General features: G+C 40.1%; 1 protein-coding gene across 5 annotated transcripts in view; it reads left to right on the forward strand.

The window, feature by feature from the left end:
- Nucleotides 1–14,080, forward strand: part of LOC136433575 (synaptotagmin-like protein 4) — a 101,945-nt gene that overhangs the window by 39,965 nt on the left and 47,900 nt on the right. For 2 of the 5 annotated variants that reach the window (XM_066425904.1, XM_066425915.1), the window contains exon 1: nucleotides 13,638–13,845. The exons of 1 other annotated variant lie outside the window; for it this stretch is intronic. The gene's annotated coding sequence lies outside the window, so the exon portion shown is untranslated. Of the gene's footprint in view, nucleotides 1–2,763; nucleotides 3,357–13,637; nucleotides 13,846–14,080 lie in introns of those variants that run through there. 2 more of the 5 variants (XM_066425944.1, XM_066425970.1) reach the window with 2 other exon arrangements.

Below are 14,080 nucleotides of genomic sequence, written 5' to 3' on the forward strand. Positions count from 1 at the left end.
GATTTGACAGGACAGGACATGTTTGCGCAGGCATGAAATCCGCCTGATACTCTGAACTTTTCAGAGCGCAGACATTCAGTCTCCAGGTCTAAACACACCGGCCATGTGCAGCTCTTCATAATGAATTCTCTTGTCTCTGCTCCCTTATCTGCTGCTCTTCCATGTTATAATACAATCATATATTATGATATACAAGAGGAGAAACATGTCTATTCAATTAGTCATGCATGTTTCTGTGCAAGCAATTGGTGAAATTATGCTCTATAATATTGAATGTTGCTGTTAACATGTAGTTTTCATTTTGTAGTATGCCATCATGTCAGTTTTGTTGCTTAGAGGTTGGATATATTTGCTACTTTGTTATTCATTCTATATTTTGCCTTAAAGTGAACTGGAAGGAAACAATTCAAGTGAAACATTTCATCGGTGTCACTTTGTCTTCCTTTAGATATGAATATGATCAATTTTATTTTTCTATTCTGGATATACTAAGCCTTACTCAAATCCTGAGAGTTTGTAGAAAGAAAACTTTGCTTAGCAGAACTCCATTGGATTCCATGTGATTAACGTAAGTGGCACTCGAGTCGTATACATGTAGCACTACTATATACATGTTAAGCCAACAGATGGGTATTAACATTTTTTTCTATAGCATGCTATGGTGAACAATAACTACTAAAGGTTTGACAGTGACCAGGAGTAGGAGCCTGGAAGTAGACAAAAATAATCTCATTGTATATTCCCCTCCAAACACTAACCAGTAAAAGTAAAGCTGAAGTTATGCGAGCAAACAGCTCATGACGAACAGCATCTTTCCAACAATGTTTTGTCTTTGAACCTGCCAGCACTAATAGATCGGCAGGATTTCCTCACAGTCTCCAAGGGGAAAGGCGATTACGTGTAGCAATGGGGAGGTAATCTCTTGTCCTTCAACTTGTATCCTTCCAGCCTTTAACCACCGCTGGTACCAGCACAGGCTGCTGGAAAATTGCTAGCTTGGGGACTGACTACATCAACCTTGCTGACAGGGAAAAACATTGCCGACTCTGTGAATGGCGTCTCTGCTTATGAGACTCATGTATCTCTTGGCATGTCTAAGTGTGAATAAGAAGGTCTTGTGCCCTAGAGAAATACTTCTTTCAAAGCTACAATGTATTTTGTACCATTGGTATAGTCTGTAGAATTAGCCATTAGCATGTGAAGGGAAATGTAGAGGATGTGAAGACATTTTGCCGGGCTTTTGGCAGCTGATTTATACTAATGGTTACATTTGCCTGAAATGAATTTCAGCAATTCTGAACAAAATTGCCAAATATGCCCGAATAGATCGCCTAAGATTCCCATTTTCCACAGTCCGCAGAGCACTGTCAGTAATTTATGTATCTAACTTCCTATCACTGAATTACCTTTCGGGCTTCCCAGGCCCTGCTTGACCTAAATTTCACGGTCTTGACTTAGTTACTCCCAAATTAATGTTTTCGAAGATGGCTTCCTTTTCTTGAATAGCTCCCCAAAGTGTGATTTCTGCACGTAAAAGTTTATAAGGGTTTCAGGACCATAGGTTTTGGTTTGGAAGGTATTCACTGAGCAAATATGGTTTTTGATGCTTGATTTATGGCATTTGATGTTCCCTACAGAGGACACCACATCGTTGATGAATAGACTGCATTTACTTCAGTGAATTATTCATAATCACTTAAAGTTGTCATCCTTTTTGTCCACAGGACTCTCTAATTAATGAGACAAGTAAAACCAGTGAAAAAATTCTGAGAATAAAATTGCCTCTTTTTTATTCCCATTCCTATTAAAATAGTTTCTAATAGTGAATGTTCTCTTTTTATCTCTGAATAAGCATTCTAGACTTTTGATACGTGGAAAATTTCCTGCTGACTCCTTTTCCAAGTAATGTGCCGCAGTTACAGCACGATCGCATTCATCGCAGGCCGTCGTGCGATTTTGATGTGCGATTTTGATGTCGTAGAATTTTTAAGTATACTGTGCTGACAGGGATCTACATGTAAGACAGCCTTCCAGTAACAATACAGATGAAGTTGTATGATACATGCATGACTATCCTATTGCAGTCATTTTGGGATCATACGATGATTGTACAACGAATATCACCAGGCCCTTATAACATGGCTTGTCTACACTTTTTTTCCTTATCATAAGTTTTTAATTGTCAAAATTCACTTTTAGATCCAAATCACCTATTAATGATGTACCATTATAATTGAAATGCATACTGGTAGTAGATACAGGTTCTGGCAGCCCTTTTACATGTTGAATACAGCAAAATCACTGTAATCTACCAAAAGCTGTAAAGAGCCATTTATGAGCCTTGCTTTGTAAAGCTGCTAAGATGGCTGTTTTGCTGTTAATCTATTTGCAGAAGGTTGCTGAATGTAGCTTCTTTATCTGATTATTATTTTCCGTAGATTACATCTTTGCTGAGGTAGCTAGAAGCACACAAAGATGAAGACGGATAGGATTAAACATTCTATCAGTTAGGTGATATTTCTATTAACATGCAAGCCTCCCTCAAATGGGGGATTCCTAATACATGAGGTATTCTGCATCAGAGTATGGTTCACTGCAATGTGTCCTCCATTACCTGCGGAAGCCTTATCCAGATCGTGGCAACTGTATTGCAGTCACATGACCGTGGGGATGAGGAGGGTGGTTTGATGTGACTGGGAAATCACCCGACAATATTGGTTTTGTTCATTAATGCCATCTCTACCTGGTAATCCCCGTCTCTGTTGTCGTTAATGCTCCCTGACGATATATGCAAATGGCACGTTTTGCTTGCAGGCCCACTAATAGGTACAAATTGCAGCAGGTTATGGGGCAGGGCCCCGGCAGTGTATGAATATTTCAAGCGGGTCGCTGGAAGCATCAGGGGGGACCACATGCCTTTTGTTGGTGTTTCGCCATGCGTTTAACCTCCCCCTCAACCCCGTCTTCCAGTCAACCAATGTTCTGGCATTTGAGCCCACCTACCACTGGGCCTTTCCCATTGGGAGCAATTACAGGGAAGTCACATAATTTGGGGCTGTGATAGGCTGACGCTGGGGCCTGACGGATGGACGTGTTGTAGGGCTGATTACCCCGTTCACTCGGTTTCTACTCCATACGCAGTGCAGACGGAATTGGTGCCGACATTCTGATGTGTTTCCTGGAGACTGACTAGTATTCCAGAATGCAGATTGTTCCTGCTCAGGCATACTCCTAGAGTAGAGTCCCTGCTTGCCTTGTCTTCATCTAGAAACAGTGTCCAGCTCTGTTGGCTTGGTGAAGACTGTTCAACCCAGGCTTGTATAAGGTGGAAGCACTTTCATTCAACACTTCTGCAGGTAAGAGATCTGGTCATAAGAAGCATGATTATTAGTGATAAAATGTAACAAAGTAGGAAATAGGGCGTAGACAACCAGGTCTAAAAGAGGAGAAAGTAAACCACAATGGATAAATACATTTTGATGTAAATTATTCCATCTCCTGTTCAAACAAGTTATCAACATGGGGCCTGTATCATCTGTAGTGCCATAGTATAACCTCGAGCCTCACTTCTTGCTCCACTATTTGACTTGTTCAGGTAGGAAGTTGGGTTGCTCTTATGCAATGAAGTAGTAAATTTTAAAAGTACCTTTCTCATCTTGCTGAATTACAGCACATTTCTTCATACAAAAGGGGTTTCTTGGTAATGTAATGTTCTCAAAAGGGCTTTGTTACTATGTTTGTATTTCAACACCAAGGACAGTACATATTCCTGTTCTTCTAGTTCTATGGCATGGCATTTAAAGCCACTTTCATGGGTGAAATACTAACTGAATAGATTAACTAAATGCACATCATATCTCTAGACCATAATTCTGTATTGCATAAATCAATCTTGTAGAAAAACGCCAAGCTCAGATTAAAGAAAAGGTGACAGGACATTTCTTGTAGTTCCGTGTGGTTCAGCCCCAGGGCCAGAGATGAGTCTGTTTGGCACTCTTGGCTTTATGTGATGCTAAACTTTAAATCCCCTTTGACAAGAGGGTATAAAGAGAAATCATGTGACACAGCAATATGGAAGCAACATATTTTCAGCATTATGAGATTGGTGAGTCATTATACTTTAATTTCAGGTGGATTAAGGGTATCTTAACAGTTTGGGCCTTGAGGGTACAGCGTGAGTAATATTACCAAATTAAACATACTTTATCTTTAATTTGTGAAGAAATTATTTGATGTGCAGGGTAGGAGAAAATTAATATGAACAGATGTGATTGCTGGGGATTACCTTGGCAAATCCTTGTAATTAGATTTCAGGCCATACTGATTTGATTGTATGGATGGCATCCTGTGGGCACCACAAAACTGATGCAAGCATGCAAAAAAAGTTGAGCAAAAAAGAAAGTTTCCTTCATTATGAAAATGCATGGCCAAAAAATTGCCTGCACCAAAACATTTTTGCGTACACAACATAAACCTAACGAACAAGCATTCTTTGACATTATTTTCTAATATTTTTTTGGGCAAATTATGGAATATATTTGCTCATTTTGCAGCTTCTTTGTATGGACAAAAATGATTATAATCAAGCCAGTATGGCCTATGGAGGAGAATAAACAATCCTTTGATTTCTAGAAGCAGAAATTTGGAATCTTCAATAAAAGTCCATTAAAAAACTGCCTCAACCATATGCAGTGATGTATGTATCTTATCCCTCTTGAAAACCTCTGTTCCTGTTTCAGAATGCACATGCATTAGGATGTGCACGTAAATCTGAAACAACAAGAAAAACCCAGGGTTATTCAGGATCAAGGGCTTGCATGTCTGTCTGCATGTATTCCTAGTTCAAAGCTTTCATGTCTGTTGCTGAAACGCTGCATCTGCATGCTATTGCCGCCATCCATACAAGTCAAACCACATTAACATGAAGTCAAAGGCATAAAACACAGTTTACGTAGATGTCAATATGATTATCATAAAAGTCTTACAAATTCAACAGTGATTCCTGCCCGCTTACTATTATCTGCTAAAAAGTGTGTTGTTCCGTCAACTTGCACGTCACACGTACAATACTTCTCAAACATATGATGCATGAAGGAAGACAAGTTTGATATGTAATGTATCAGACTATCACTGATAGCTTTTATCAGGAAAAGTGTTGACTATGTAAGTCTCAACATAAGTTTGAAGTTTTTAAATCACCACTGCATAGCCTGAAGTCATGTTTACCCAGTATATCCATGTATCATGCATGGCCTGTGAACAATACCTTTATGAAATGACATGCTATGTTTATCATGCTTGCTGGTGTGTGTTATGTTCTTATCAGTATAGATGTGACGTGGAATACTTAAATGCAAGAGTAACAGGTAAGAAGGCAACATGTAGCTTTGCAAGGTTCCATCAATGTGTAATCAAATGCAGGTAGTCTTGTTTTCCTCCTGTGAATTACAGAAAGGATGTGTTTATTTCCTCTTTTTTGCTTTGATAATTTTTTACCATGCTTATTTCGAATGTTACCTTAGTGTAGACTTGTTTTCACTCACCACATCTGTGATGGTGACAGAATCATTTTTCATGAAAGAGGTTAAGAAATGCTGGCCCCTTTGCTGCTGTGGAAAATCTGCCCAGCCCAGATGTGATCCCAGAGTTCCATAAATGTCTGGCTCCAAACTTTCCAGACCATAGTAAAAGCTTCACCTTTGACTCAGCTTGCCTTCTTGGTGTACAGACTTCCAGTTGACAGAATGTTTTTCCCAAGGCCCTTGACATTCCCTGTACGTAAGCAGATTAATCCTTCATCTTGTCTGCCCTTTCCTGGGAAGGTAGTCTCTGTCACATATGGAAGTTCCAAGGTCGGTCTGTTGAAGCTGATGTGCACAAATTTGTCTCACAGTAAGTCATTTGTCCTTTCACATGCGACACCCGAGCCCCTGGTGTGCAGCCATGTCTCCTACAGTGAATCAAACAATTTTGACGTGCCCCATGGTAGGGAGCTGGGGATGGGATAGGAAAAGGCCATATCACTCTATCTTCCTCTAATTCAATTTCAGCTGTCCCAGGATAAGGCAGGGATCTTGTAATCTGATTGGCAAGGGACAGTAATGGGAAAAGCGTAGATCGGCCGTGCTGTTGCAGTTTCCAGTCTTTTATTTTTGCATGATGGAATAATGCCAAGCACTAATGGCAGATATTTACTTTGTCTGCATTCGTTGACCTCTGAACTTCCCGTCTGCTTAAAGGCTGCTTTTGCTCTTCATACAGCAGTGACTGGACATGATTGATTTTCCCAGCTATTCATAATATGGCAAGCTGTTTTCCCTCAGGATGGGCAAATAATCTTTAATTTGAGCAGAATATCAATGGAATCATCCATCTTAAGATTATATACTGGGCCAAGCTATAACTTACCTTGAAAGCAAATACATTTTATTTACCAGCAATAACTGCAGCTTTTTTTCCACAAATACCTTCTCTGACAGTAGGTAATATGTAGACAACAGGACTGCCTCCAGCTTTAAATCTTTGTCCGTCCCACTCATTATTGGGGAGGCGCATGTTATTTTCTTGTTTTTAAACCTGTCATTTTCATCAATTTAATGTCATGAAGTCTTGGATAGATGGGGCAATATTTTGATCCATCGCAACAGGCAAATTTCCATCCTGGGACGGAGGGACGGCTCCTGGAGACAGCCCTGGGAGACAATCTCTTTCAACGCATTGAAGAGCAATGTTATCATTTGAGCTTGTGACAATTTTGTCACCAATGTTTGATAGTTCATTTATGTGCATGCAGGAATTAACATTTTTGAAAATATGTTTGTAAGAGCTGTTTTTGTAATGATTTTATATCCACATTGGATGACTTTGGAAGGCTCTCCAATGTATGAATGGCTGCTAGTTGTATGAAATGCCACATTTCTTCAGTAAAGGCAGTACTGATTGCATTGATTCAGGCTGTATACAGTACAGAAAGTGAACTTTCCTTTTGACCTTAGCAGTCAGAGCAGACAGAAGGTATGCAGGAGGGACCTTTAGGGATGCATAAATTGTTTAGGGTACTCCCAAACTTTTATCAGTTCACCAAGGGGAAACAGCCGTCATCAAAAACACAAAATAACCGACTCCATTAAAGGAGTAAATCAAATTAGTGGGTCCTAATGCCCATCCCAGATCTGCCCGACCGACCTGGCACAGGCAGCATATGGAGGTGGTGCCGAGACTGACACAGGATCACCCTTCTGGGATTACATCAATGGGGGATGTGGCACTCGTATTGTCAGGAAGGTGTGTCTGGAGACGTGTCGTAATTGCACATGTGCTGAGCTTTTCACATGCAGAGGCAGTTTTACAATGGAATGGTGCAGGGGAGTGTCCCAGGCACCTGCATGTTAGTATGCACTCCGGCGACCCAGGCAGCCATTAAAGATTCATCGCTGGAGAAGCAGGAAGCATTGATTAGAAGTTTGCTTCCCCCTTTGAGGACAGTAGGAGGGAGCAGACACGGTCCGCTAAATTAGATCTTTTATTGCAGCCTTGGAGTAATCTTGTCCATATGGTACCCTCCCTTTTTCATTCTGCTGTGGCTGTGGTTATGGCCTTGGTGCTGAATCTATTGCTGCCTCACTTTACTTTCCACAGAAGTGTTATCTCTTACAAATGGGTGATATCACAATTCATGGTAGCTTTAAGGATTCTGTGGTCCTTTATTTTCCAAATGAAAAGTGGGGAACCAGGAGATTGGTATGGCCTGGGAGTTTAATGTCTATGTGTGGTATAGCTTGATATCCCTGGAACAATGTCTTGAGATAGTTTTGAAATATAGCATGAGTCTAGCTGAGATATTGTACTACCATACATGTATTCTTACAACATACCAAGTGCAAAAGGTTGTACTAGTAGTAGTACTGCAACTGCTTTCAGTTATAGTATCACTGAATACCCTAATCTTCCATATTGTCTTCAGGTATATTGGTATTGTCTTCAGTATATCATTCCAAGTTTTTTTTATTGGGTTCCCGTGTAGATACAGTAGACAAATTCTGTGATACAAAACATTTGTCACACCTACTGTGATAGCCCCACCCTTTTTCACAAAATTTATCTTCGACAGAAGACTTGAATAGTCAATTGTTTCCTGCATACCTGCATTTCTTGGGAGCAGAGAATTATCAAATGTTGAGAGGACAGAAAAAATGTCTCAGGGAATGACATTAAATCTTTACCATTGAATGCTCTTGCAGAATGAATACAAGAATGAGTACATGAGATTATCACAAAGGGATCGGAGATATATAATTGTTTATTTTGTCTAGATCACAGCGACTTTTAAAATATTTCCAAGATTACGGTAGACCCGTTCCATCTTGCGTAGGGTGGTGTCTTCTCCATCATCATTCAGTTCACACCAGAAGGCGGCTGCCGCGGCACTGCGGGGTGTGATCCGGAATTCCGATGGTGTGTGGCAACCCGCAGCCTAACCCACATCATGTAATTGTCATATTGCTCATATAAAGCATCAACCATGCTTCACTGGAGGTGTGATTTGGGCAGGCAATATGCTGATGCCGGGTGGAAAATGAAATGTGGCAAGTAAACTTGTGGAGGAGCAGCTCAATTGAAGTAATGTTACCTTCACCCAGAGAAGACTTTAAATGAATGGCATTCGTTAAGTCCAGAACACCTGCACTTGTGATTCTCAAATTGGTTTTCCTGATGGAATTAAAAGCGAAGCGTGCAATAAGCTGCCGAAACCGGGATCAGTGCTAAGGCTGGGGCTATGTATCTCCAGATTACATCTCAATTCCTGTTATTAGGCTCGGCGCTGAAAAATTGATGTGTACAGATGACTGGATTGCTGGCGTGCATGACCTGCCTCTCATTTCCCACGTTGTCAGGGCCCATTGCCCGTCAGCTGAATCAGGTCACGCTCCTGATGTTGCGCTCGGCTTTTATTGCATTTTGGTTCTACTGGAGTCAAATAATTTTTTGGAGGGAGGGATTGATGTTGTTCTGTCAACTTTACTGATGTGGTAAAACACGACAGTTTGGCTGAGGTATGACTCTGCTTAGAATTCTGGTGCTGTTCCAGTGGATTAGTGAGTGATTCACCACTCACTAAGGTGTCTTCATGTGGTGACAGTGAGGTTAGTTTGGAGCACCTTTAGCTTGGAATTAGGAATGGATTTTTTAAGGACTACCCAGCTTCTGCTTCTTGATAATGGTGGTGAGTCCTCTCGGTGTACGGCAAATTCTTCTCTTCTTCATGAAGTAACTGTTTCATCCATACTTTTTTGTGCAGTGTCTAAATATGCTCCAAGTATACCAAGCTCCATGTATAGGTCAGGAAAAGTTGATGCGCTAACACATCTGTAAGGCTGATTTCTTTTTTCATACATGTTGTATTTTTGACAGAAATTTATTGTAGGCTGCAAGTATACTCTTGAAGAATGCCACATGACTGCCTGATACAGTACGAAGATTTTATGCACATTTCAATGACAGAGACAAATGTACTCAGGTCATGTTCTTCAAAGAGAGTCTTGCGTCTTTCAAGGAGGTCAAACATTTGATACTTGAGACATTCAGCGATGAATAATGTAACAAGCTCTCTCACTGCCTGAATTCTTGTTCTGGTGTCTTGGGGCTTCATTTCAGTCTTGTGATATTGTTTGAAGTAGGTGTTGCCTTGGTATTCATGTTATCACCGGTTCAATCTTCACGAGGATCAGCAGGTAAGATGGTAGCTGCAAGGTTTCACTGCTGCAGTGATTTTACCTCAGTGTACTATATCAGTATATGTGGTGGTATACAAATGTAGTAATACTAATAATTCAGCATGGTAAAGAATGTCCTCATTGGGATTATAGTTTTTTTTAAAACTTTATGCCTTAGAAATTTAAATCTGGCTATCATCATGCTGTGCATCTTCTGTACATAATTGAAGATGACAAGAAAATATACGATCTTATTTTTCCTTATCTATGTTTTTGCTCTTTTGTCACAACATTGTTAAGTTAAGTAGTTACATCCAGATTGCATTATGAAAACATTCCATATTCTCTTGCCCCCAGGCTTGATCAAGTTGGTGTCTCATATGCATAAGACATGTCGTTGTCAGCATGTATAATTGATGAAAGACTGAAGGTGGTTTATTCAGGAACACAAGACTTTCACGATTGTCATCCCCCCAACCTCACCCACGGCTGGAAACCCCTGAGAATTCACACTGACACATTCAAATAGACCATATCGATCATCCCCCATTTGGGTGTGTCGTGACTTATTAGCTTGCTGTGTAATTTAGCATGAAATGATGGCCGGAAACTATCATTTGTTGGTTAAGGCCGATCAGTGTCATTTGTACCTGTTAAGGTTTTATTTTTTTCTGTCCATGGCTTGGCATTGATGGCAACATCAGACGTACATGAAATGTCCCCATATAATTACCCTAATGTCTTTTAGATGGAAAATAGAGAAGTAAATGGGATGGTATTACATGGTATGGTATTTTTTTTCTCTCTGTGTTGTCTTGTTAGGGCTGTCCCATATGATAAGTCAGGGGTGACGGATTCTACGGACACTTCGGAAATACATGTAGTGAGTAAAGGAGGTTGGAAAATAATCAATTTTGATAGACATTTTCCTAGATAAAAAATTTTAAAGTTCAAAGTGAAAGTATTTGAAATAATGATGTTTAATTTACTTGGGGTCAATGCATGGTTTTCGTAATTGCTTTTCTTGCATCATAGTTTCCTTTTTTTGTTTTAACTTTCTTTTGAAGCTTTCCAGCAATGTTTTTTGGCCAATGTCACTCCCAAATACTCATCCAGATGAATATCTCCTGACTGTCTGCGGACCTGGAAATTGGTTTCCAATATGTCATAGGCAAGACAGGTAAAGACCAAGGTGGACATGTATGCCTTCAGGTTACCTTGCGTGTATGGTAGCATTAGCATATAGATGTGTTCTGTATGCCATGTGGTAAGAATGGAAACAGGTTAAGTATGAATCATGGGGAAGTGTTGTTGTTCCACGAGCAAAGGGGATGGGCTGCTACAGTAGCACTGACATTTACTCCATCATAATGTCAATAGCCTGTTGGGTCCCCAAAACTGGTGCAGGGCAATTAAAAATTCATAAGAGTGGTAAAACATGGTAGTTTGGTTCATTGCTTGTGACATGAAAAATACTCACTCCTTGATGTAGACACTACTGTGTTGTTAGCTGGTCTTGTGAAAATAACTCAATCAGGCAAACTTTTATGCCATCTTCAAAATCTACAACCTTTTAAAAATATCTCTCTGTCCTGGTAATGTCTGAAACCCAGTAGACCCTAGGGGTTGGAATGGTGAAGTGGTTGGGCAAGGCAAGGTGTGACTCTGGATGGATAGTGGAATTTAACACATGGATAAAAGGCCAGCTTCTGTTTTTAAAGTTCTAGTTTGAGTTTTCCATGTTATGTTATTCAGATTAAGGGCCTGGAGGACATGAATTCGGTAAGCCAAATATAGTCTCCATCTACATGTAAATCAAACCCCAGCCTTGTGGGGGATTTGTATCTTTTGAAGCAGAGCATAATGACATATCAGATGGATTTGCCTGCTTTTCTGCACGAATGCATCCCCTGCTGGTAACTTAGATGTTTCTCATTTCCAGGACCCACATTGTGATGGAATGGCAGACTGCATAGTCTTGGGATTTTCCAGGTAATTTTCTTATCGCTGGTTCAGCCTTTGCTCTAATGCACCTTGCCGAGAAACGATCATATGCACACCAAATCTGAATTTCACAGGTGATGAGGCAATTCATGGCAGGCAATTCCACGTTTGATAGCAGCTCTTGTCTATGACCTTGAGGGGATAGAGCTTATTGCACTGACCTTGAGGAGACGATATCACGATTTGGAAGAAGACATGAAAAGAAACATAACATTTTTATTGGGGTGGTGTCAGGGATGAGTAGTCAAGCCAATGATTTACAGATATAAGCATGTTGCAGGGTTGATTTGATGGCCTTTAGTATGCAGGAAACATCTTCCCCAGTGTTGGGTGCCGGAATGTATGTTAGATATGACCCTGAAAGGATTGTGGGGAAGGAAGTTGTGTGAAATTGTAAGTGCCAACTTTTTCAAATGCATAGCATCGTAATTTAGGCATAAGAGTCATTGGTGCAGTAAACTTGGACAGATGCTTGCCTGATAGAATAATTACCTTAGCTTGCTAGTGTACTTGCAACAGTTGCATATGTTCTGGATTTTATGATGGATCTTGCATATGTATCCTATCTAGGAGGAATCTCACATGATTCACACATAAATTTTAGTAGGTATTGTATTCCTTATATGATTTGAGTATCAACAAGTATAGTGGATACGATAAGGCCCTAAATAACGTAAAACAACATGTTGGGAACGAATGATTTTGAAATTGGCAGATGATATCAAGTACGAAACAAAATCCAACATCAACAAAAGAGTTTCCAAAATTAGGAGGTAAATAGGCAAGTCAATCAATAGCTATTTTCTTCTTCCTTTTGAAACTACAGTTAACAAAATAGCCAGAGCATCCACTCTCTTGTGTTACAGCTGCTTTGTATCTATTGTATAGCCTTTGTAATTGTAGGAGTGCACTGTCGCCTGCAGCAGGAAATTGCTACTTAATCGCAGCCTTAAGAAGTGTCGGTCAGTGCTCCCATGTTACATGTTCAAGTCCAGGGGACATGTAATTGATGTCTCATTCCAATTATCTTGAGATGTACTTAAAAGAACCATCTCATTTCTCAAAGTCAAAGTGCCCTTCAAGGAATACCTTACTTGCTGCAACCAGCGATTTTTTTCCTCCTCTTTGGAAGTAAGGGTCACTTCAGTCCACTCGCTGTTCATTTGTCATCCAACGTTACCGCTTAATATTCTGCAGACAGCTTTTATTGATGGGAGTTAAGGTCATGGTCAGTATATTTTGATGCACCATTAGCTTTGAAAATATCTTGTCTGAGCTGAACTGTAGGATAAAAATTTTAGGACATGTAGATTACCAGAAAAGAGATATACCGGTAGTGGGTCAGATTGCAGAAATCCATTTTGTTGGTGCAGTGCTGTTTTTGCAAGTATAGGTTGTGTCCTGGTAAGCATTCATGACATTGAGGTGGGCTTATTGTAGATGTTTGAAATAATCCACATTGTAGAGAGTTTAAAAGGTGCTGTTTATAAGATACGTTGCAACTTCAAATGTAATTTATGAAACAAAATTGGACCAAGGTTCAAATTGTACCTTGAACACAAGAAATAGTAGGTTCAAATTGTATCTTCAACATAGAAAAACTCTGTTTAGCTGTACTGAGTATGCCTTAATTTCCATGTTTTGGGGCTGTATGGGGCTGTTGTTTTTACATGTTACATAAGAGAAAATGTGAGGCACACTGATGTTCAGATTATGTTGGCATGAAAAGGTGTCTTATTTCAGCTTTCTTTTATTCATTCATTAGACTGTAACCTTTGACTTTCTTTTCTTTTTGCTCCAAAAACTAGCTATCCTTGAAACAAGTTATTGACATGACTTAGCTCTGAAACAGTGCCCTCCAGGCCACAGCTGTGGTGTGACACAACAAATGACATCATCCTTTATTATGCAAATGAGAGGTACATCCACCTGTGATAAGGGTGTGTCCTCCCCTCATGTGACCTTTCACCTCTGCCTGAAGAGCCTTGGTGTATGCATTCTGGATTGTTCAAGCTGTTGCGTCCTTATTTGGCATCAGGGGCAAATAGACACGTTTCTTCCGGAGGGTATGATATACGTGGAAGGCTACCAAGAGAGAAGTTTTATATGAGGGATTGAAAGTTTGAAGGTAAGCAGGCTTTAATCGTTATGGGGAAAAGTGTTTGTTGGCATGTCTAGATCTGTTTCTTGCCTTTGGGCAAGACCTAATTACAGACTTGTAACCTTTGTACAGTTGAAGGACAAGATACCAATAATTAAGCTAGTGTGCCACCACCAACCTAGTACTAGTAGTATACATGATACAATGTTGAACTAGCTTTAAATAGCACCAACACAACAGGTAGTTGTAATATGAGACAGCC

This window comes from Branchiostoma lanceolatum, chromosome 1 (assembly GCF_035083965.1).
Source record: "Branchiostoma lanceolatum isolate klBraLanc5 chromosome 1, klBraLanc5.hap2, whole genome shotgun sequence".
In the NCBI taxonomy this organism is placed as follows: domain Eukaryota; kingdom Metazoa; phylum Chordata; class Leptocardii; order Amphioxiformes; family Branchiostomatidae; genus Branchiostoma; species Branchiostoma lanceolatum.